Source organism: Cinclus cinclus, chromosome 5, assembly GCF_963662255.1.
Source record: "Cinclus cinclus chromosome 5, bCinCin1.1, whole genome shotgun sequence".
NCBI lineage: Eukaryota > Metazoa > Chordata > Aves > Passeriformes > Cinclidae > Cinclus > Cinclus cinclus.
In genome coordinates this window covers 66812799-66833982 of record NC_085050.1, presented here as the reverse complement: position 1 = coordinate 66833982, position 21184 = coordinate 66812799, and positions in this window count along the sequence as shown.

The following is a 21184-nucleotide window of genomic DNA, read 5'->3' as shown; positions in this document are numbered from 1 at the left end:
CTTCCTCACAGACCCATTTATGAAGTTTATGTTCTAATTCTGCTGACATCAACATGTGGAGGCAGAATCAGGACCATATTTTACACTGAATCAGAAATTTAATTTATATGAAAAATTACACTTTTTCATTTTAACTCAGTTTTGAGTTGCTTACATCTTCCTGAAAACAGACAAATAAATCACACATACAGACATCTATGGCAGGCATCCTGCCTTTGCTCAAAATATTTACTAATGAGAATAAGAAAGCCTTTCCTAAAAGGTGGAGACTCCTGCAAGAACTCAGTAAACTGAAGTAACTTATTAAAGATTCCTGAAGAAACAGTGAGAAAAGAAATTTACTTTTTAAATTCAGGTGTTCAAAAAATGTATTTGTCAGTTTGTATTCAAAAAATTCTCTGAAGCAATTTTCCTAAAGTTTTAAATTTAATGTCTTCTGGGATGGCAATAAAAGTCTCCTAGGCTGTGAGATTCAAGAAAGATGCAATCAAAACAGCCATTCAAAGTTCATCACGGATTTTCTTACAATAAGGGAAATTTTGTTTTTAACATGGAGTAAACACGGTTGCCTTGCTCAATTACTGTTGTTGCTGAGTGAATTAAAGCTGCTGAATGTAGAGCATTTGGGGGTTGGAATTCTTAAAGCTAGAAAGTATTAAATATTCTGAATGCAACTTGGAATTCTTTTCCAGTCACTCCAGTCTCTTCCAGCACAAGGGCTGGCAAGCAGTCCTGCACTTGACTTTTAGAAAGCCACCAAAAAGGAGTGACAAACAAGCCTGCACAAATTAACCAGGCTGGCAACTCTTTGCGCTTGCAGAACTTTCTTGGGAGAAATCAAACACCAAGGGTGTGATTTGCATCATTCAGAAGAGATTTTCTGCAGAGCAGAGTGTTTACATGCAGTCCAAGGCATGGAATTTCTCTTTAGGCTCTTAAGTAACACTTGGATGCTGTTGTGGAAGATCATGCTTCCCACCAAAGACATATTAAACCCAGTCTCTACTGTCCATCTACTGTCACACCTAGAGATAATTGAAAGGCACAGAAAATTGGAGAGTTAAATACTGGAGCTCTGCAATGTGTTTATCTCCACAAGCTCTTGAAAAAGTATAGATTCAGTGCCTTTTAAGTTTTTGTGTCACACCTGAAATGAGTAAATAAATACTCTGAACACCATCTTATTTTGGGTGCTAGTAACCAAAGAGTTAATCTGACAAAGATTCTTGGACAATGTGAGAGTGAATTTTATGAAAACAATAAAAGAGGAATTTGTCCTCCTAAATAAAGAAAGCAGAAACCTGAACTAAATACTCTGTCCAAAGCCCTGAACAAAAACTTAGGAGCATTGCTCAGAAAAAGCAACATGAGGAGCGGTCACCGGAATGTAGAAATTATGTCAAAGCTGGGTCCTGCAATGCTATATTGCTTACTTACCAGCTCTGGATTCAAGATGGAAACTCTGGATTTCAATTTCCTCCTCTTTTAAGCTGAAGCAAGCACCCAAACAATCCAGAGGCTGATTCAGAAGCTGAAAGGAAACTGGCAGCATCATCCTCTGTGGCTTCAGTTTTATATCTGTGAGGAATACCAAGGATGAAACTAACCTGAAATAAACCCCTTTGTACAAAATTCTGTAACAGTAAATCTAAAACATCCATAGAGACCTGAAAGGTTAATAAATCTATTTCCATTCGAGCTTTATGTAAACTTCAAATAAGGATGCCATCTTTAAGATATGATTCCCGGGATTTCCAAGCACCTGCATAATTCCAAATCACTATCAGCCTGTCAGGTATGTCAGATGCCAGAAGGTGCACTGAGTGCACGGCCAAAATTAAACTCAAAGACCTATTCAAAACACACACACACACACAAATCTGCAACTTCCCCTGCCCTACATTGTATATTCACACGAAAATATCACATTATGATTCAAAATACTTGTTCTACAGATCTACTAGTCTACAGATTTGTGGTCTTCATCCAGTAACTTGTTTCCTGCCCAGAAAACACAAACTTAAATAGTCTGGTTGACAAAATGATAGGAATATCATTTAATGAACCAAACGGAGCTGACATAAATTGCATTTTGTAACAGGTTCAAAAATCTTGGCTGAAGATTTCACTTCAGATAAAAGCACTTATAATAATTTCCAGAGAAAATTAAAGGTGATAAGGGAAATTAATGTCTTAAACTTTTTCTTGCTGCATTGCTTCTTTTTCAAACTAGTATTAAATCACAGGTGGATAATAAATTTCCTACAAGTAAGATGAAAAACTATGAAATATGTTCAGATAGCTGCAACGGAAGGCATTTGGGAGATTATGCTACAAGGCATTCATTAAGTGTCTGGAATTTTCTGAAGTGTCTCAAATACCTTTGTAAATTACTTAAGTCTGGATTTTTGTTGGTATACAAATGTAATCTGTTACTTCTTGGAAGACATTATTCTTTATAATCTGGGATAAAGTATATATGTAATGTAGTGACACTGGCTGGATTCCAGGCACCCACCAAAGCCATTGTCTCACTCCTCTCTGCAGCTGGACAGGAGAGAGAAAAATATAACAAAGGATTAATGAATTAAAGGCTGGGAAAGATCACTCAACAAACACTGTCATGGGCTCTAGTGAGAGAGCTATGAAGTGAATTTATTGCTAACAAAATCAGAGCAAGATAATGACAAGCAAAATAAAACCCTTAAAAACACCTCACCTCTTTCCCAACTCTACCTCCTCCCCAGTGGTGCAGGGAGACAGGGAATGGGGGTAATGGTCAGTTCATCACTTCTTGTTTCTCCTGCTGCTCAGGGAAAATTGTACCCCTGACGCACTGTGGGGTCCCTCCCATGGGAGAGAGCTCTCCATGAATTTCCCTGATGTGAGTCCATCTCCCAAGCAACAGCTCCCTGTGAACTGCTGCAGCATGAGTCCATCCCATGGCCAGCACTCCTCCTCAAGCTGCTGCAGCGTGGGTCACTCTTCCAGGGGCTGCAGGGGGATCTCTGCATCCCCAGGGATCTCCAGGGGCTGCAGGGGGATCTCTGCATCTCCAGGGATCTCCAGGGGCTGCAGGGGGATCTCTGATCCCCAGGGATCTCCAGGGGCTGCAGGGGGATCTCTGATCCCCAGGGATCTCCAGGGGCTGCAGGGGGATCTCTGATCCCCAGGGATCTCCAGGGGCTGCAGGTGGATCTCTGATCCCCGGGGATCTCCAGGGGCTGCAGGGGGATCTCTGATCCCCAGGGATCTCCAGGGGCTGCAGGGGGATCTCTGATCCCCGGGGATCTCCAGGGGCTGCAGGGGGATCTCTGCATCTCCAGGGGCTGCAGGGGGATCTCTGATCCCCAGGGATCTCCAGGGGCTGCAGGGGTATCTCTGCATCCCCAGGGATCTCCAGGGGCTGCAGGGGGATCTCTGATCCCCAGGGATCTCCAGGGGCTGCAGGGGGATCTCTGATCCCCAGGGATCTCCAGGGGCACAGCAGCCTCACCATGGCTGTTCCAGGGGCTGCAGGGGAGTCCCAGCTCTGGTGCCTGCAGCAGCTCCTGCCCCTCCTTCTGCACTGACCTTGGTGTCTGCAGAGCTGCTCCTCTCACATCTTCTCACCTGGGTCTTCCCTGGCTGCAGTTGCAGCTTTTTTTCTTCTTAAGTGTGTTATCACAGAGGCATTATCACCAATGTGAAATTGGCCCAGCCTTGGCCAGAGTCACCTCTGTTTGAAGCCCCCAGGGGTTGGCTGTGCTGGACATGCAGGATGTTTCCAGCAGCTTCTCACAGAAGTCACCCCTGTAGCCCCCCGTGATCAAAGCTTGGCCATGAAAACCCAATTTAAATTGTTATATTTCATCTTTGCTAGCTTTTCAATCTGATTGATGCAGATTAATGTGCTCATTCTATAACATGAATTAATATTTAAATAGATAGTTTAGAAACATGAACAGCATCAAATATGCAACAGTGAAGATTTGAACTACCCCTACCACCCACCTCTCATCAAGAAAGAGTCCATCAGTGAAATTTTTAGTACCTTTGATTTTGGAATCTTTCTTAAGGAGTTATTTACAAGGAAACTGGGACCAGAACTTGAACCAGAACTGAGAAAAATTCAGTAGCTAAAAGAAACATTGTGAAGCATCTGGGACAAATTTCCATAAGCTTTAAAGAAATTAAAACTGACTTACACTGTGTATCCACGACACTATAAAAACAACAGTATACATGCTTCCCCTACCCTGACTGTACTGTGTTATAAAGGTTTCAGACAAATGTTGGTATTTCCATTTCACAGGCACGAGACCTGCACAGCAATGTCTGTGTCCTTTGAAGAGCTCCCACAGCCTGTCTGACCAGCATGGACTGTATCTGCCTGAGGTGTATGAAAATGCTATTTTCAGGGAGGCACAGAACCACAGCACGTCGAAACAGCAGTTTGTAAGAGCTTGCCAGTAGTTGCCTACTAATAGCTGTGGTGCAATTAGTACATGTGAGCTATTATGCACATCCTGCCTGCTCCTCTCATCAGATCAGACAGCTACACAGCATGCCTCCAGAAGGGCACTGCAGAGAGTTCCAGCACTGCAGGGCGTGTTCTGTGGAGCCCTGGAGACACCCATGCTGCAGGATGTGCATTCACAGCACTCCAGCTGGATTCCTGGTGGGCCTGTGGTACACAACTGAAGGACTCTATTCTCAGTGGGCACACGTCCATCTAAAGTCAGTTGGAAGGGGCTTCAGCAGATGAGCTGGGGATCTGAACAGGTGTCTTTCATGGGCGGTGAAAACCTGGCAAACAGACTGGTTTAAATGTATCAGTCCCTAATGAGTACTGCCTTGAAACATCCCACTTTCGCAGCTATCATATCTTCCTGTTGTGGTTTAAACCCAGTCAGCAGCTAAGCACCACCCAGCTGCTCATTCAGTCCCCTCCAAGGAATGGAAAGGAGAATAAGAAAAAGGTAAAACTCATGGAACGAGGTAAGAACAGCTTGAAAAGTAAAATAAACAGTATTATTTCATTACCTTTATTAATATTATTGTCATTATTATTATTGCTATTACTACTATTATTGCTATAATTTTTTTTTTTTTTTTTAAAAAAAAGGAGAGTGAGAGAGAGGAATAAAAGCCAGGACAGACAAGTGATGTGCAGCAGAGTTGCTCATCACCCACTGATCGATGCTCAGCCCAGCCCTGGCTTTCAGATGACCTGCCTGTTTTATGTACTGGGCACGATGATCTCTGGTATGGAATATCCCTTTGGCTAGTTCAGGTCAGGTTTAGAGCAGCATTCAACCAACATGAAACTTCCCAAAGTATTAATTCAGCCTATTCATCTCTGCTCACTCTGAGCCTCTTCGATTTTTAGTAAGTCTAAAATGCCAAGAAGAGGGAATTAGATGAAAGACAGAAAAAATATAGAAAAGCACACATGCAGCTGTAAACTCCTGGTTTCCATCAGTGTCTATCTCACAGAAATTCCAAGAGGAGGTAGGGTGCCTGCCCCATGTTCTGATTTAAACACCCCTTGGCCTTCCTGGCCCCTTCCCCCAGGTGGGATTTTGGGTCATTTGGCCGCTCAGGAGCTGGGTTGGGGCTCCAGAGGTGGGTGTGGAGCATTGGCTGTGCTGTGCCAGGGATGGGCAGCACTGCCAGGCTGGGATACAGGCTCTGGGGGTGGGGAGCACAGGACAGGGCACTGCCTCACATGGGCAAGACCCAACCTGTCCCTTCCCTCACACACGTGCACCCCAAAACGTCTCGAGACATCAATCTGTTCAGTCTCTGACAGGCATCTCAATGAAATATTCAGTCAGGGTCTAGACCAGGCTTGTGTGAGGAACTGGCTCTATTCAGAGTCCAAGATACATTGCATTCTTGCCTGCACCACTTTGCACTAAACATTCCACTGTCCTACACAAGAGCTCCATGGGACATCTTGCCCACAGCAGACCAATGTTCCCACACCAGCATAAACCAGCAGGAGCCTGTGGCTAAGTATTCCATTGATGAGGAGATACCCAGCAGTGTGAGGGGACCAGTGCAGTTGAACCCAGTTCTGCTGAAACTTCACCTTTCCCTCTGTTCCCCATCCCATATTCACACATAAAACTACCCATTTGGAAATGTTTCTGTGCAACTTCTTCTTTGCCACTTGAGTCCCTTGATAATTTACTCTTAGCAGGAAGACTGGAATGTCCACCCTACCAAAATGCAGCATATTAAAAAGGTCAAAGTACTACAGCAAAATAACATAAATTACAAAATGTAATATGCCAAGTCTGACACCTCTTTGGCATCACCAAAACTGTAACTAGAGTGAGAAATTATATGTAATTATCTTTTTGCTGATAGGCTCTGAAGACTGTAATTTCGTGGTGCCTGGATGTCATTTTCAAAACCTTCTGCCTCTTTGCAGTACTGCAGGCACACTTTCAGCTATAATCTGGGGCCACTTGAAATAAAAGCAGGAGTAAAGGAGAGACACGAGAAAGTTTTATATGGAGCAAGAAGTCATGACAGTTTTCAAAATTACAGTAATATTTTAGCATTGTTCCTACTGAAGTCAGAAATCCTCAGGATTCTGATCTCTTCCTGTGGGCTGTACATTATTGAATCTCACTTGAGACTTAATAATGAGAGAATATTATAGTCTAGGAAAAAAGTTAAAACTCAAAGTTAGAAGCTGATTTGACTCATGTTGCCTGCTTTCTGTTTAGACCAACAGGGCAAATAGGACAGAGCAGATCCAACTGATCAGATACAAATGCAGGATGTGGATGACTCCTAAATCTTTTAACTGACAATACAAGAGCTGAAGTATTAAATGATCAGAAGTAAATCTCACATTTTTTTGTGGTGATGTCACTTTTGAGAATAATTTGATTTAATTAAAGAACACAAGGAGAATTACTCTGCTGGCATCTTGTTGATTTAGTTGACCTCTGTTAATACAGTTAATGAGTTATAGTTAATTTGTTTGTTTTTTCCCTGTTTTATGACTGTTTTTCACTTCCTTTTCCTCATGATGCTTGTGCTAAAGAGGCCAGGAATTGACATCAACATGACTATCCCTGAATAAATGGTCTGTTGAAGGCTTGCAGCACAACTTTACACCTTCCCTTGGCAAGAAGAAAAGGATGGAGGTGAGACTGAGGTGAAATCTGTATTTTTTAACCTCTCAGAAAGCAGTTGGAACTTGAAGAAGTTGGATTTCTCCAGAAGCGTAACAAAGAGATCAAGTTAGAATAGGGTCTTGAAAACCACAGAGCCTGAAAGACTCACAAACACAAAGAAAACTGAAGTAGGGAGAAGAACAGAAAGGATAAGAGGCAGAATACATTATTTTAGGTATCGCACCCTTCTTGCACAGCTCTTGTGCACTGGAGCTGGCTCCCACACAAACTGCTGGGAGCAGAGGCGGAGGAGGTCGAGCACCTCCTCTGCAGTAGACATAATCTCTCTGGTTGTTATGACAATAGGGCTACTGTCATGGAAGAAAGAAGGGACTTCTTCAGGGGGAGTGCTGAATGAGGTGGGTAAGGAAGTTCCTGTGTTCTGTAATAATTCTTGTGAAATTTGACCTGATTTTGGTGAATATAAAATATTTAAATGCCAAAGGAATTTACTTTAGTTCATAGATTATTCAGCCTATAAAGGAAATAACTTTCAATAAAGCAAAAATGCCAAAAGTAAGTAAAAGCTGACTGCTTTTAAGCACAGCCAGATATATTGCTTCCTTTATGCATGTTAAATTAAAGAATGGTTTGGGATGGAAGAGACCTTAAAGATCATCTCGTTCCAAACACCCTGTCATGGGTAGGGACATCTGATGCTTAGTTGCCTCAAGGATTTCTTAAGAGATGTGCTTTTCTATGGCAAGATTTCCCTAGATTTGATAATTCTTGAGCCCCAATCTAAAAATGCAGCCCTCCTATGGAGGAATCATGCTGAACAGTTTTAAAGGCACTGTTTTGCTGTGTCTCTTCAGTAGATGGATGTGTCACACTGTAAAATAACCAGATGCAAACCTGGGATTTGTGCAGAGGCATATCAGCATCCTGGCTTTTCCTCAGCCCACGCAGATTCTGGAAAAGATACAGCACAAAAAATTTCAAACCCCACAGGAGCAGAGCACTACTGAGCAAACATTTCCTTTATGTTTCAAACTTGTAAGAAATGTGGTCATCTAATAGAAAAGCTGTCAGAAACTATTTACTTAAATAGTTAATTTGAAGTCATTTGTTTTGCATGTTGCCAGTAAAAGTAATGTGTCAGGAAAAATGCCAAAAACAGAAGGGTATTTTCTCATTTTTTTTCCCTGGTATCCATCTGTGTCTATTCTGCTGCAGTACAACTTTTAATAGGCCACATTCTATTACCCGATTTCCCCAAGTTATTACACTCAAGCAGACTGCAAGTCACTTGTTTAATTTCTGATTACACTTGCTTTGTTCTAAGGAAAATTTTCAGAGTAAGCTCACTACCAAGTGTAATGCTGTTCAACAGAATCTATAGGTTATTTATCAAAACCACATGGAAGTGGTAAGCCACAGTCATGAAAAACATGAAGCAAAGCTTTTCAATTCAGTGTCCCAAAGGTATGATAATCATATCTCTTGATAATCATATCTCCCTCTGCTGCCTTATTGCTAATTAAATTAATTAATTAGGGAAGTCTTTCCCAAGTGGACTTGATTTAATATGCTGTATGTAATTAGCAGCTCTTGGAAATGGAGATGAGATGATTTCTCCCTTTTTTTTTTTGGTGTCACAGAGAACTCTCAAAAGCTTTGCAGAGAAAGCAAATGATCAGGCTTCTCGTTTGGTCCAGTGGCAGCTCTGATGTTAGTGTCTAAAAGCATTTTTTTTTCACAGAAGAAAGAAAAAGAAAAAAAGAAAAGAGTCAATATGATTAAGGACGATGAGGTTTTTAGTGATCCTGGCACACTTTGTGAGCTGACCTGAACAGACTTCCAAATTTAAATGAATAACAGAGGAATTCCTATTAAGAGTAAATAATGCAATTGCTGTGGGGATGATACTGCATCAGTGGAGATGGGTACAGGGATTGTGTGGTGGGGTGACCCTGTCTGGATGCTGAGTGTCCACCAAGTCCACTCTGTCACTTCTCTCCTCAGCTGGACAGAGGGAAGGACATTTAACAGGCTCATGGGGTGACATAAGGATAGGGAGAGCTCCATCACCAATTCCCATCATGGGAAAAACAGACTCGCTTGGGGGAAAATAGTTTAATTTATTACCAATCAAATCAGAGTAGGATAGTGAGAAAATTGAATCTTAAACCAGCTTTCTCCCACCCCTCCCTTCTTCCTGGGCTTTGCTTTGCTCCCAAATTTTCTTCTTACTCATCTTAACTGCTTTGGACATGAGGGAAGCTTCTGGCAGTATCTCACAGAAGCCCCTCCTGTAGCTCCCACTCTGATCCCAAAACGTTGCCACACAAAGACAGGGGAACTGCTCACAGACCTGCCAAATTTTGAGAAAACAAACTTTAATTTAAATGACAAATAAAGAATGTGAAGAAAAATATTTTTCTTTATTTCTAAACATATTCTAGATGATAGGCTCATCTCCTAATATCACACTAAATGTTGTTTTAATAATAATTAGAATAGCTTTTAATTTGCAGCTGTATCTTTAAATCACTGACTTTATTTATAAAGTAAATTATTTTCTGGGGACACTCACAGGACTCACACTTGGATTGAGTACAGAGGAGGACGCAATGCCCAAGCAGCTGGTCAGGCATGTTTTCCACTGCTCAGCCTGCCACCACTGCTTTATCCTGTACCTGTGACCTCTTCCTCTGTTTGCTAACATCTTCCTCAGATTTATTCTAGAATGCCTGACACCTCAATATCTGCCAGTGGCTTGCCGTGATAAAACTTTTCCAGGGGAAACTGCTTCTGCTTTTATTCAAACATGTTTCATTTTTTCTCCAAAAGTCCAGGGTGGGGAGGTCTCAGTGCTAAATAATCCATGCCTAAAAAGGGAACTTTCAAAGAATAATATTTTTAAAGGATGTATCAAGATGAAAAGTTTGTTTTTTTTTTTTTTTTTAAATGCCATCTCAAAATACCAATTTCATGCTTTTGATAGGCTACTGACTGCCAAAAGAAAAACAATCCTCCCCTTCCCAGCATTAATGTAGTGCCTGTTAGAGCTGGGAAAGACAGAGGTTGCCAAACAGTATAACAATACAAAATACTCCTTTCCTGTATGTGGATGAAGCTTTTCCCTTTGTATTTTTTTTTCACAGAAAAAAAACCCTAGTGGAAGACACCTTTCTGCCTCCAAAATCATTAGTGATGGGCTGATGGTTCCAACTTCAGTGCCTGCTGCCTTTCATTCTGTGTGAACAACAGCCCCTCCAAACAAGCTGTATATAATAAATGCAGCAGTAATATAAACAAAAGAATCCAGAGACGTTTCTCTTCAGCAGCAAGGAAGTCTTCCCCAGTGAAATCCTTATTCATATTATTTATAAAATGTTCAGTATTGCCAGAGAAGTCTTTTCACCTATGTTTTATAAATCAGAAAAATCCTGAACTGTTCTGAAGCTATCCTGTAACTGAAAAGAAATAAGGAAAACAATCAGTACTCATTTTTGTAGTATTTGTGCTTCTCTGTTAAAAAAAAAAAAAAATCTTTTTGATTAAATATTTGGGGGAGGGAAATGGTTACTGTTTCAAGCAACAATAAATATTCCTGTACAAGAAGCCTTAAGAAAACCCAAACAACAAAAAGAGACACATATACATTAGAGTACTTGGAATCTCCTTGTGCTCTGCATTAGAGAACTTTCAGGGGAAAAAAAAAAATGCTCTTGAGGGAATTTCCTCCTGCAGTATGGATTAATGTGATACAGATATGGGAAAACAAAAACCAGTTGCTAAACCTTGAATTCACAAAGCAGAATACAAACGAGAAGTTGTGCAGGGTTGAGAGCCGGAGGGTGGGATGACTGACAAGCAGTTGTAGCTTGCAGATGTTATTGCTGCTGAGAACACAGAGTTCCTCTTTGAGAGGAATAATCTCTAAGATTATTTTTAGCAACTCATGACTTGTAAACCACACGTTGGGGAATATAATGCTTTATTTTTTAGTATGTGAAAAGGTCCAGGAGGCTAAGACTCACTGGCATGCATCTGGTAAGAGTGAAAATCGTCACTTTGGAACACCATTTATGGAGGTCATTAATTAATCACGTCAGTAATTAAAAATGCACTAGGATAGAATGAAAAGACTATGTCAACAAAAATTTCTGAAGGCGTCTTATAAGGATTTTTGGTACAGACCCCATCACTTTGATCATGCTTTTTTTTGGCACTTAGGAGTCGGAGGGAAATTCCATTCTATTTCCCGATGGTTTGATCATCTTCTCTTTGAGCCGGGGTGAGCTGAGCCTGTCCTCGCTGTTCATTGCCCCTCAGACCCTCTCCTGCTGCCCAGAGCAGGAGCAGGGACCTGTGCTCGCATCCCCCAGGGATGAAGAGCATCCCCTGGGTCACAGCACCCGGCTCATTTCCCACCAGAGGGCACTGCAGGCTGAGGCAACAGTCCCCAGCTGGAATTAAGGAAATCCACAAGTAACAAGGCAAAGAAAAAAAAACAAAAAACAAACAAACAAAAAAATACAAACAAAAAAAAACAAACAAAAAATAAGAAAAAAAAATAAAAAACCCCAAAACAAACCACAGAAACAAAACAAAACAAAACAAAACAAAACAGAAAAAAACACACCAAAAAACCCAAAAAAAAGAACCCTACCGCCACTAACAAAAAAACTCTCAAACTCAACATGCCGCCCCCCCAAAAAAAGAAAAAAAAAATCCTCCCAATCAAATAACCCCCCTAAAGAAACAAAGCCAAAACCCCAGCAGCACACACAAAGCTAATCTCTGTCCAGACTGAAGATCAGGATTCCCAAACCAGCCAGGAAAGGCAGTTGGTAAATAGCTCAGACGTTTCCCAACCTCAAAAACGCTTACCAGGGATTGCACTTATTTCTTTTTAAATGCATCAAATGCAAGAGAGAAGAGCTGGAGGATTCAGCGTTTCAGCAACAGGATTTTGATAATCTCACTTTGGTCTCAGCTGTTTGGGTCTGGCTGGGGTCAATCCCATCACATGTCACTGGTCTCTGCTGACGGACCAGAAATCCACTCTGAAGTTTTTGGTATCACTGAGGTAATTTTATATAAATGTGAGCATCACTGGAAAAGCATGGCAGTATCAATAAAGACAGCAAGAACCAAATTGGTAAGGATCAGAAATCAAAACCGTGGTAATCAAGCTTCAAAAGTTCTCTTGGGAACTACTGAACTCTTCCAGCAGTACACAAAGAGGGAGAGCTGACATTTGGCTAAAGCTCTCAGTGCCTGCACTCAGATCCTTAACTGAAGACTCCCACTAATAATTTAACTTTTAGCACCTCTTATTGACATGAAATTCAGAAGAAACGTCTAAAATATCAGAAAAATGGAGGATCAAAAGAGTGCATTGAATAACTAAAATATCAATGTTTTCTTGTATAAGTTGTGGGCTCAGGGAACATTAACAGGAGCAGCAGTAAGACCAAGCACATGTGCTCCAGGTTTTTTAGATCCTGTCTTAGACAGGACAAGGGGGAATAGCTTTAAACTGAAAGAGGGAAGGTTTTGATTAGATAATAGGAAGAAATTCTTTTCTATGAGGGTGGTGAGACACTGGAGCAGGTTGTGCAAAGAAGCTGTGGATGCTCCATCTTTGGAAGTGCTCAAGGCCAGGCTGGATTAGTTTAGTGAAAGGTGCCCCTGTCCACTGTGGGGGAGTTTGAATGGTCCATTTGAACCCAAACCATTCTATGGTTCTATTAGTATCATCAACAATTTGGGGATGTGTGTGTGCATATGCTGATATGCAATTAACATCATGGATTTCACATACATTCCAGGGGAATCAGAAGCAGTGAAACGACATAATATTAATCACTAAATAATACTATATGCACTTTCCTACAGCCTTATATTTTTCCTTCAATTCCCATTTCTAACTCCAGGGAGCTGTTGATCTTTCATCAGGCTCTGGGATGGCAAACCATCCGAGTGGAACCGTGCTGAAATCACATAAACCCTCTTCTGGAAATATGTGTGACTGTGTCTCCACTGAGCTGTGGCCACAGGGAGAGACAGATTAGATTCATTATAGAATCATTAATTAATTAATTAGGTGGGTTTAAAATTAGTGGAGATTACCTTTTATCCCTGGAATGGCCCTTTGTTAGTATCTGTATATCTAAGAATAAAGATCATCATGCTTGGATGAGGATTGTAAGTGATAGAGGGAGAATAACCAGATTAATGGTATATTTACCCCTCTCTAGCATTACCAGAGGAAGGACAAGGAAATGAATGGTGTGGGTCTCTATTGTCTTTTCCCTACAGCTATGTTTTCAAGCTAAATTTGTAAAACAAACCAGTTATTTTGTATTCATGTTTATGTACAGAATTTCCTCTCCAGAACAGTTTATCTTACAGTTGGGATGCAAAAAAGAAAAAAAAAAAAAATCCAGCTCTTTTGGGATGACAAGAATTACACTGCTGAAGTAAACGAAATGTGTTTGAAGAAATTCTTTGGGGGAGGGTGAGGATTGGAGGGAAGCATTTTTTCCTAGGTACTGGTCATAAGGGTATGCAAACCCTGAGTATTTAGTGAAGGGTATTATCAAGGCAGGTGAGAGAAAAGGAAGACTCTTGCAGAGAGCAGAAAGGTAAATTAAAGGAAGGCACCAAGGAGAAAATTGAATGCTGTAGAGTCTTTGGAAATTGCTTATGCATAACTATATGTATGCATGTATTTTAACTTTCTTAATAACTTTCTTTGAGTTACTAAGCACGTGAGCTGCAAATAGAGCTGAAGAAGCTACTAGAACTATACTTTTATACTGCTTTAGTTTTTTCAGTTTGAAAAGTTTCATTATGGTCATGGAGATTTTTATAAAAATCCAACTTATCTCTATGACACAGTGATTATTCCTCATGAATAAAATAATGATTCTGGCTCTCCAGCTTTTTCAGAACAGTAGTCTTTAGAGGAACTAATAACTTCATAGAGTCAATGCTTTTTGTGTTCTCTTAAAGAAATTTAGAAACAAAACAAATTGAAAGACCTAACTACCTATTTTTAAGGAATCTCTCCCAGCATTACCCTTGCATGTGCAGAGATCCAGAATTCATGTTTTAAAACACATAATTAACAAAGTAATAAAAACATTAAATAATTAAAAAAAATGAAAGATGCACTTTATCTTATTTGTATTTATATTTTATTACAAAATATCCTGGCTTTGAATTCGTAAGTCAAAGCTAAGAACATCTGGGCAAAACTGTAGCAAGCTTTTATCTTCTGTTTTAAGGGTCAACAATAACACCTCAGTAAAAGGAAATTCTCATTCCCTCACAGAACAGTGGAAGACAGTTAAAATTTAAGATTCACAAGGCTTTAAGGTTTAAGAAGTGATTTTACTTTGTATTGTCAGCCTAGGAAAAGTCAAATAACAAAACGATATCTTAGAACGTTAAATCACTGCTACACTATTTGAATGTTAATAATGAAAACAAAAAAGTATGGCATCATTCTCATCTCCTAATTATTAAATTCTCTCAAGCAGAGAAAAGGAATGTTTACCTAGCCTCTATCTATATCTATATATCTATATATCTATATATCTATATATCTATATATCTATATATCTATATATCTATATATCTATATATCTATATATCTATATATCTATATACCTATATATCTATATATCTATATCTATATCATCTATTTCTATATCTATATCTATCTGTATCTATCTATATGCATATATAATGATAGCCTTTACAATCAAATAACAGCACAGAGATGAGTGATCTTGTCTTGCTTCCAAGCAGGCAGGTGATTCAAAAGGTGTAAAAAGGCACCACACAGCTGAAGTTTTGTGAGTTCTGTAAGCCAGTAGAAAATGGTAAATCTTTATGGTAACAGCAAGATTTCTGTCTGTGTCATGGAGCATTATTGATTGCTGTCCAGCACTCAGCAAGACAAAACACTCAGTAATAACTCACCAGGGCTGTTGCCCAATAAAGTCAATGCTAATTTCTGATAGCACTGGGCTGAGTCCACCAAGCATTAGATTTCACAACTCCTGCTTTTAAGAATCAGCCAAATTAGCAGCTGGTGTAAATCAGCTTGACTTCAGTGGAGTCAAGAAATGGTGCTGATTTAAAAGGAATCCGTGGCACTTACATTATGTCCTTCAAGGGGTCTTGTGGGCAATGACAGTCAGTAGTAACTTTCAGCCCTTTGGCTCAGATCTCCAGATGACAGGAGACACACCACAAAATCCTCTTTTTGACCAGCCATCATTACAGGCATAAGCAAAATTACAACAAGCCTGCTCTCTGAACATCCTCCTCTTCAGCACAGTGGATTTTCCTGCGCTTCATAATGTCAAATTTTGGAGTTGAATCGCTAGAGAAGCCCAAGGAAGAGGAAGCAGGAACCTCTTTTCCCTCTTTGGAGAACTGCCTGGCCTCGGGGACAAGGTCCCTTGGTTCCACTCACACTTTGTGTAGCAGCAAACTCACTGCTCCAGACTTTTTCCTTACCAGTACATCAGATTTTCCTGGGGCAAAGGAAGTTTATTTACCAGTCCTATGCACCTAGGAATTCGGGAGCCAATTGGACTCTTTGCTTTTTGAGATAGTGTCTAATCCAAGTGCTTATTGAAGACAAACATGTATCCATTCAAGCCAGATGACATAAAATATTACCTCCATACTTCCATACTAGTTTCACCTATAAATAAATGGCACATTAAATTACCAATCTTCCACCAAAACAAATATAATTTCTGAACTCAGCTTCTTGTACAGTGGAAAATAAAATTTTGCAACCCATACAAAGCAGCAATACCAAAATTTTTGCATGACTTTTGAAGTGTTCAAGTTTTTATAGTAAAGATATTCCTGCTTCATGCTTAAGTCACCTGAAATCATCTCAGTGCATGCTATTAGCTCTTCAGGAAATATCATTTGGACTTATAGAAATACTTTCTCATTGGTCCCCTTTTCACTCAAGTATGATAAGGACAGACATGAAGTTTAAAAATAATTTGTTTAATTGTGCTTCTATCAGGAATATCAGTGTGTAGGACAAGGCTTTTGCAATTCTGCATGGAACTATTATTTAAAGATAAAAGTTATTTTAAATAATCTAAAAGTAGTGCCAGAGAGGGAAAATAGGCCAAGACAGAACATTAATTTTACAATCCTGGCTTCTATTGTCAACTGGACATGCTTTGCTATCACTTCTTTACCTCACCAATTACCTGCCTTTATTGAATCTCATTTTTATCTTGTTCTAAGAAAGAGGGAATGGAAACAGTCCTCATTTCCTTTTCTATCCCTTGTCCTCAGCACATGGATCATCCTAAATTCAGATGAGCGTAAGAAATCTCTGTATTAGTTACGTGACTTGGGTTGTTGCATTCTTTTCAATCAATATGAAGATTAAAAAAAAACCATAAGGATCTACTTATTAAAAAAAATTGATTGCATTCTGTGGAGATACTTGCCAGCAATATTTGCTGGAACTGTTTAGTTGGTGTTGTGTATTTTTACTTCATGTATTTGCATACATGTACTTACAAAGGAGAGAGAAAGCAAGTATGTGCTCATTGGTATCTACTTCACCCTTCCTCTGCTTTCTTTTTGGTATTTCTGCATTTTTCCTTAGTCTAGAGAGATGAGCTATTGACTTGATAGACTGCCCACCATAGGTAAAACAAGCAAGAAATAGCATGCTAAAATCTAAGTAATGTTTATTTTCTTACTTTTCCTCTTCCCCTCCCCAGCCCATTTTTTTCCTCCACTTTTCTTTTTATTCTCAGAATTTGTAGGGTCTTTTTCACTGTCATGCAGTTGTTTAAAACCTAGTCTGGATAGAAAGCTGTTATCCTCTGAGAGCTGCTTGATTTCTGTCACAGTGAGTAACAGAGTTTGAGGTCTCAATCCAAAAGCACAGCTCAGACTGAGAGGTGTCTGCACCACAGCTGAAGTTTCCCTGATGGTTTCATTGAACACTCAAAATAAATTCCCTTCCCATCCCAGCAGCAGTTCTCCAGATGGCTGTTAAGAAATGATTTTCCAACAGGGAGTAAATAAATACACAATAGATTTCTGAGAAGCGATAATAAATAATTCTGCCTGGTCCTTGCACTATATCTATTTTGAAGATAAATAAAGGTCTGTGGTGTCAAGAGCTGTCAATCCATCTTTTGTGATGTTATGGGTGCAGTCTCAGAGCCACACTATGCTTGAAAAGCAGACTTCACAGAATAAATGTCTATGCCTAAGACACATCTCTTTTCACCAAACTTCATTAGAGAATGTTTCACCAGACTTCCAAAAATTTAGATGGACTTGCAACAGAAAACCAGTGCAGAGGAGCAGCAGGTTTGAGTGCCAACATTATAATCTGAAACCTCCTTTTGATTTTTAGTGCCCCGAGTCACATGTGCCACCACACGTACACATTGTATTTTGCATTTTGAAGAAATACCCAGTGAATAGGCTGAGTAATGGAAGCCTCAATAATTATTAAACCACCTAGCTGAACATCAGTCTGTTCCTGTGTTACAAAGTGCTCAGCCATGTATCTGCTTTCCAAACATTGTAGAGAGAAATGTCAAATTCCATGATGTAAAATTAGCAGCTTTGTACCATACACAGCTGGGTAACAAAGCTAAAATGAAACAAATTAATCTCAAGTTACACTTATTTTGCTCTCCTCTTTCTCACTGCCTTTCATCTGTGTTGAATCAGGTCTTCACTGACACGAAGTTGTCTATAGGACAAAAATTCACAGCTAAAGCACAGATGGGATATATACAAGTGAAATTATGCAAAGGTATTTTTTCCTTTATTTTTCTACATAACTACTCAAAACTTTACAGCTAACAATGAAAAAGATCATGTTTTCTCAAGCTGTTGTGTCTGCTCTTGTTTGCTGCCACTAAAGTAATCACAAACCCACACATCATTTCACTCTGAGAAACACTACTGGAAAAGGCAAACCGTTCTGTTCTCATGATGGTCACAGCAGACAGTCCGTGATGCTGCAGGTAGTACTGAATGTAAAAATAGTAGCACCACCTATTGGCAAAATGCATAAACTGAGCCATCACATTTCATACTAGCATTCATCCTACTACTGACTGTTAAGGTCGAAAACTATTATTTTCAGTTTGTTTTAATTATTCAAAATGAACATGTTTGCTAATATGGCTTTTATTATTTCTTTTACAGCACATCTAGCACAGAATGCAGCAGGACCCAGTTTTAAACTGGGAAAGAAACTAAAATGTAAGCCGTAAATTAACAATGTTCAGGTCAAATATGTTTGGAATATATCTCAAAGGTCTGAAACCTTTTTGTGTTGTGGATTTTGTATATGGATTAATATTGTGATCCTGAGAATTTCAGGTCTCAAATTTTTTGCAAGTCCCTTTTATTTAAATGGGCTATATAAATGGAGACAAAAATTAGTGTGAAGGGAAAGTATTCTAGCACTGGGGTGAAAAGACAAGATTTTCAAGTATTTGTGCATATCAACATCTCTATATAAAATGTGACCTATGAACTGCCCTTGGCTTGTAGTTCCCATGATTCTGCTTAATATAAATTTAAAAAATGGCTTCAGGCAAGAGATGGAATGTGAAATAATAATAATAATAATAATAATAATAATAATAATAATAATATTTAATGTAACTGAACACAAGAGGCTAATGCCTGGGTGGGCAACTTCAGTTCATATCTAGATGGCATTTAGACTGTTAATCCACAAATTATTTCATTACACTTCTGATTAATTTTGGTTACTTGCATTGATTTGCTCAGAACAGCCTTAGCCTAATTTTAACTTTATCGGACAACTTATTTCTGATTATTTCTTTTTTATTATCTCTCTAGGACTGATACTTATAGAATCTTTTTTATATTTATAGTATAAAAGTGATATCATTTTGGTTTTTAAACATCATTAGTATTTATTAAAAAAATATGATTCTTCCATGCATTACCATTGACACTGCTGTTTTTAAAAGTCTTCTCCTTCTCTTTTCCTGCTCCTGGTTTTCATTGCTCCATTATTTCTTCTGAGAAAGAAAAAAAATGTTGTTATTCCAGGTAGGTCAGATTCCCACAGCAAAAAACTCTCTCTGCATGATAAGATTGACTATTTATCTTTCATTCTCTATTCCTGGGCAATTTACTGTTTTCTCCATTCCAATGAAATGCCCAATTCTTATTTTTTTTTAAATGCTGGTCTGTCCTTAAAAGTAAAGCATCCTTGTGTGCAGGAGTGTACTCATTTTCCTTTTATTCTGGTGCTTTTGAAGAGTGCTAGCAGTCCTTGTGTCTGCAAACCATCATGAGCAGGATGTGTTCCTTAGAAAATCATGCCAAAACCTGTAATGACTCCTCAGAGCTCTGGGGTCAAGACCTCTGCTGGAAAGGAGATATTTGCTCTACTTGTAGTCTCCTGGATCTCAGGATTTGTGATTTCATGGCCTCATTTTAGAGTCATGAGATCATTAGCGATGTTGGAAAAGAACATCAAGTCCAACCCTCAACTGAGTAGCACCATGCCCACTAAACCACCTCAAAGTGCCACGTCTACTCATTTTTGAGCACTTCCAGGGATGGTGGCTCCACCACTCCATTTAGAAGCAAAGTGGTTGCATCTGCCATCAACACTCATCTCTCCTGCCTTTGCCTGCGAGGAGCCCTTCCAGTTAATAAATGACAGGACAAGAGAAAATGGCAACAAGTTGCACCAGGGGAAGTTTAAATTAGACATTAGGATTTATTCTTTTTTTTCCTCACAGAAAGGGTTTTGATATATGGGAGAAGGCTGCCTAGGGATGTCTAGAGTCACCTTCCCTGGAAGTGTTCAAAAAACTTGTGGATATGGCACTTAAGGACATAGTTTAATAGTGAACACAGTGGCAGCACAAGGTTGATAGTTGGATTTAATGATCTTAAAGGTCTTTTCCAACCTTACCAGTTCCACGTTTCTATGATTTTACTAGCAGCAAGGCCAGAAAGGGCAGTATTTTTCTTGGTTCCCTCTGCAAAGTCTCTTTTCTAATCTGAACTGCAATAAGCAGAGTGATTAATATTGCATTTACCACCTTCCTATGGCTAAGTTTTATGTTTTCTTAGCAGTAGGCATTTCTTCATAGCATCCTCTGTATGAAAGATTTTTTAATTCAGTGGAAGGAACAATTCAATTTATTTTTTATCTACAAGAATGCATTAGCTTAATAATTTACGTAGGCTTCCTTGGCTTCATGACACTGTTTTCAGGAATGCAAACAGAGCCAGCCACACTGCAGCTGCAGGCTTGTAAATACTTGCCTAACAAAGCAGTCCTACTCCAGCTAATGAATCTTGGGGAAGCCGACACCGTAGCCCGAGCTGCAAATGGAATTCATTATAGAAAATGAAAACTAGCAAAGCAGACTGCACGGTTTCCTTGGGCCCTCTGAAGACATGTCACGTGCTGTAGATCACCCTGGGCTGAGTCACAGTGTCTGTCGTGTTGCTCTGTGATGTTATATATGCGTGTTTGGCACTATTTCTCCACGGCTAGCCCCACGGAGCACGGGAGCAGCACGCTGGAAATCTGTGAAGGATTTAGAGGTTTCTGTCTGAGGGACAGGCACAGCCCCGACATCTCGTGGAGCAGGCTGTGGTTATGTGGCTGCCCTCCTGTCAGAGCACAGAGGATGATGGCCTCACCTGCCAGACCCCTCTCAATATTACATGCAAACCTCCCAGGAGATCCCCTGCAGTGGGTGGAAGATATATTACATCTGGTTAAACAGAAAGAGACAAACGTCTTGCCCAAGTTCACAGAAATGACTTGGTGAAAGAGCCAAGCACAGAGTAAAGGGGGTTGGACTCGTCATCATTTGTTTTAATCAATAATCACAGTGTGTCATGAATGGGTGATTATTATGCCTGCATCCGTATCTCTCCAGCACTTGGTGTCTCAGAAATGCATTACAGGTTTAATTCCTCTCACAATTACTTCAGTTTTACATGTGCACAGCTGGAAT